Genomic DNA, 4,851 nt, shown 5'->3' with positions numbered 1-4,851 from the left:
GCGGATTGATTACCTAGTTCGCCTATGCTTAATTTCGACAAGCAAGGTCTGATATACTGCGCGAGGCGCAAAACCCTAACTTCTGCAAGTTAGTCTGGGCAATTGATTGAACTCTATGTGTTGATACAGAGTTCTTTTAAGTTCATTGCCAGAGAGCAACATGCTTTTCTGATTGAATACCTTATGCAAAGACCTTATCCTTGATATTTGGAAATTCGTGCTACTCTGCTGCGAGCGAACACAAATCGTCATGCCATATCAACATTAAGGGTTCAGTCGGAGAACATAGCATAGAAGACATTCAAAGGAACTTATATTAAGTGAATATAGGCGAGGCGCCGAAATTTACAGAACATTTGGGATGGTTGCTACATTCGCCAGTCTGGATAAATTTCATGTAAGTATATTGAACAGCTCAATAAATATGACGGTGGAGAGGTTAGCACTCACGGCAGCGTTTCCTTATAGAGTGACGTCACATCGGATGCAAGGTTTTACGATTTCAACCCTAAGCTAAAAACCACCATCAACAACCTGTTGCATTTTTTCAACGGCGTAAACTCTGTTGCGACTCTCGGTCAGCAACGGAATATGCCGTTGCGATTCTGTTTATTCGTAATTGAGATCTGCCGTTGCTAAGTTATTGCTAATTACAGGGATACCCCTACCCGGAACTAAATGTTAATGGCTCTGGTTCTGGTTCTAATTTAGCAACAGATAATAAACGTTGCTAACTTTTGCAACACCAAAAAAAAGGTCAAGTCTTCGTTGACTTGGTCAAAATCCATTTCCCCCCACATTTACCCCCTGCAGTTACCCAGTTCCCCATATTCATCATTCCCACAGATATACAAACTAGACTGACAGTCATTCAATGGACATAGAAAACTGTATTATATCATGAAAAAAAGATTCATTCAATTGAAGTTAACAAATACTACGAGTATTTGATACAAATGTATACAAGTATCACTGTAAACTAGTGTACACATACAAACTTACTAAGTTCCGAAGTTCAGTTCATAGAAACTTACGAAATTCCTAGTTCATCCAACTTAAATCACTATAACGAGATACTATATAGAAACTTACAAATCTTGCAGCTGCTAAGGGACCTAATGGCTGCTTTGTTCTCCAACCTTTCTGATCTCACAACAGAGCATCATTCAATTAACCTGCGAACAAAGCATCACAAATTCTTCTAATTAGTACACAAATTCTTCCAATCAGTACACTGGAAGCAGGCCAGATGGTTAGCCAATCTTAGACTAGCCTTTCATGAAAATAGCAGCAAAAATGTCATTATGCATGGCTGGTAACATGTACAAATATATAACAGTACAGTACAACAATGTACAAATTGTTAATAACAGGGATCTAGTCATAAAAGGGACATGGTTATCATATTTTTTTGAGGAAGTTGAATCGATAGTAAAGCAAGGATATGTTCATAATTGCTCATCTGGAAACACCATAGGAAAAAAAAGATATTACCAACCATATGGCATATATCATCACAGCAGTTTATCCAAGATGTTGTTGGTGTAGACTCATAACGATCTTATTTTGATATTCAACCACATCTAAACAATATATATCTTCAACTATGTTAGCTTAACCACAGACAGCTTCCCCTAGTACAACTACTGATACAAGCCAACCAGAAAAGAAGGATAACCATGTTAACATCATAAGCCTAGTTAATATGGTGCACAATGGTCATAGGCTTATTCATCTCATTGCACATTCGCTTATAGTCCTAAACGCATGGGAATATAATATCAGCTGGCATAATCATAGCTAACAAATACTAAAAATATGAACATAATCAATTCAAAGCTTAATCCTCTATCGAACTCATGTGGATCACATACTAAAAATACGGTATTTGTCCTTATAAGCTGCCTCTGTTGCCTTCATATATGATATATGATTTACAATTGGAAGGGATACAGGATTAAGATGAAGTTACAGATTAAAATAACACAGCACCTTAAACTTGCTTTCCGCTGTTGAAGTAGCCCTAACAACAATTCCAACCTGTGTCTGCTGCTCACCGTGTCACGCCAAAAAAGTGGGCGCATTGCTTGTCAACCTGCACCAATCCAATATGAGTAAGAAATAAAATGAAAACAAGATAATAATTCAATAGAAGGACCATCATCCTTTAATAGAATGCCAGATAAGTGACCAGAACTTGGAGCATTTACAGGGGATGCTTAAATCTAGCCATATTTTCATCCTATCATCACTCATGGTACCTATAGCAAATGAGATTGCATTCTTGACATTGCAGATGCCATACTTTATTTAGCACCAACCAATTGTTTGTATAGATATTGATTTCTAGAAAATGACATGACAAGATGCAGGACGATATTTCATTATAACAATTGATATTTACATAAGCAACGTTGAGATTCTTTTCACACCAGGACACCAAGCAGTTGAGAGAATGTAATAGAATCCGGAGAATATATATGCCAAAAATAAAACCCTTAGCAATGACAATGCAACAACTACGAATGCGATCTATATGGGGAGAGAGAGAGAGAGAGTGTCAGACCCCGAATCCTGCAGTACCATATTGCCTTATTTTCTCTGGATCAGAAAATATGCTATAAGAATATGCAACCTCCTTGAAAAGTTCTGAAGCTTCAGGATTATTGGCATTTTTATCAGGATGATACCTGATCAGAGTTTGAAGCTAAAACAGTTAGATTAAGTACGTTGATACATGTACACAGGAGTAGTACAAACATCAAAGCAGAAACGTGGAACCAACAACATGCGATAAAAAAGCATTGATACTTTACAAAACAAATTGGATATCATATGGCCACTTGGATCAAAACTATAAAACAATTAATTAGGCTGTTAAACAGCAATAAACTATGAATCACTGTGTAGCTATGCATAATACAACTGCTCTTGACTATTTTTGCTTTGAAATTATTTGTAAAGGGGCACTACATACCATTTAACCTATAGATCCTCTTTACCCACATACTAAACAAGAAAATGCGCATCTAATCGGATATCCACATTCGCAAATACGCTACTAGCATAAAGGGTCTCCCTATTTCCATCATCAATATGGCCAAACAAGAAAAACTCTCTGGTTCGACGCAAGCTACTATCCTATTGTCTGTTCGCTGCAATTTATTAGCAACTGAAGTAACTTGCAAGAACGTCACCTCAGCATACAGATGGCAGTATGCTGAAAATTACAGAACCAAGAGATTTAACCAATGTACAAACTAGGTTGCAGACTATCAATAACTATAGGTAAAACTGGACTCGACTCATGGAAGACAATTATGAGAATGCAAGACAATTAGGAGAATGCAATAAAACAGAATGCAAGTAAACTAAAATGCAATATCTAAAACTTACAGCTAGAACTAAAGAACTGCAGAATGCAAAGACAGGAAGTTGTAAGATGGATGCAGTGTATGTAAACAGATGGATGCAATATCTAAAACAGAAAATCTAAACACCTATATACAGGATTAAAGTAAAACTCAGTAAAGCAAACATCAGAAGCAACTACACCGCTACCGAGTCCCCGGCAGCGGCGCCAAAAACTTGGTTTATACCCATTCTTGTAACAGTATTTTCCCATGATATCTAGCAACAATACTTTCTTCATTCATTTCATAGCTTTCCATCAAAATCTTAACAAAATGAGTTAATTTGATTGAATAAACACTAAGAAATCAAGTAACCAGAATTTAGTTTTTTTTTTTTTTTTAAATTCATCTTCACCTTCTACAACCACATCCTCAGCAGCAGCATCTTCACTGTTACTTCAACCTCGTCCTCTTCTTTTTCCTATAAATATCCCAATTACAATCAAATCAATAAAACCAAAAATTTATACCAAAAAAAAAAAGAAAAACCAACAACAGGAAACTGATCGATCCACTTACCATAACATCCTCGGTTCATCCGCATATCTGTCAGTTGAAAAATCAGTTCACAAATCTCGGAATTACAGAAAATTAGAAACCCTAATTGAAAATTTTGGTGAAGAAGGAACAAATTAACACAAATAAATCTTTAAAGGGTTTCAATAAAAATTGTACCTGAAATTTGTTTGAATCTCCTTATAATTTGTTTGACCTAATTTTACTTGAAATATAGAATTTCATCATATTAATATATGAAAATTAAGAAATAATAAATAGAATTGAAAAAAAAAACAAACAGAGTTTCTCATATTCAACCCTAACCCTAAAAGCATCAGATGTTGTTTGAAAAATACAACATCTTCGGAACCTCCAAACCCAAGATATCAAAATCTCTATACCTGGCTGTCGGTTTTAAAGCTGAAAAGGAGATGAAGTTCTACACAATGATGGAGAAGACAAGAACGAGCTCAGAGATGAAGATGGAGATCCAGATGGAGAGGAGAGGAGTGAGTCTGCCTCTGGTTGCGGTGGAGAAAAGAAAAAATAATGATCGAAATCGATAAGGCAAGATATAGATTGGGGGAAGGGGTGGAGAAAAAATAAAAAAGGTTCTACCAAAGTTTGACTGGGGCGTGTTTATCAGTTCTAGTGTTCCCGACCACGCACGTGGTTCACACGCTTGAACCCAGGGCAGTTGCAATTCGCAACCTTGCCTGTGAGGTTGCAAATTTCGCAACGACATATATCTGTTGCGAAAACTTCGCAACGGGTATTAGCAACAGAGATTTTGCAACGGCAGTAGGGTTTTACTAATTCCTTAAAATGGTGTAGTGTACAAGTTTGTTACAAAGTGTTTTTGGTTGAAAAAAAGCAATCCCAAATGAGGCTTAAATGTCCAACAACAAGTTACTTGCTCTTATCATTCCGTTTAATTCTC

The 4,851-nt window shown here is 36.4% G+C and overlaps 1 long non-coding RNA gene across 2 annotated transcripts; it reads right to left on the bottom strand.

Annotated features, from left to right (window-relative positions):
- Positions 1–896: 896 nt before the first annotated feature.
- Positions 897–4,446, bottom strand: LOC113325900. 2 transcript variants are annotated; one of them, XR_003348158.1, is made up of 7 exons: positions 4,313–4,446; positions 4,089–4,134; positions 3,933–3,959; positions 3,769–3,834; positions 2,567–2,690; positions 1,993–2,095; positions 897–1,175 (listed from the first exon to the last, which is right to left on the bottom strand). It is a non-coding gene; the product is annotated as an uncharacterized LOC113325900 (long non-coding RNA). The 2 variants fall into 2 exon arrangements; XR_003348159.1 differs by having other exon boundaries at positions 4,089–4,125.
- Positions 4,447–4,851: the final 405 nt, after the last annotated feature.

The sequence above is a fragment of the Papaver somniferum genome, unplaced genomic scaffold, assembly GCF_003573695.1.
Source record: "Papaver somniferum cultivar HN1 unplaced genomic scaffold, ASM357369v1 unplaced-scaffold_0, whole genome shotgun sequence".
Classification (NCBI taxonomy): Eukaryota; Viridiplantae; Streptophyta; class Magnoliopsida; order Ranunculales; family Papaveraceae; genus Papaver; species Papaver somniferum.
This window is presented reverse-complemented; position numbering and strand designations above follow the sequence as displayed.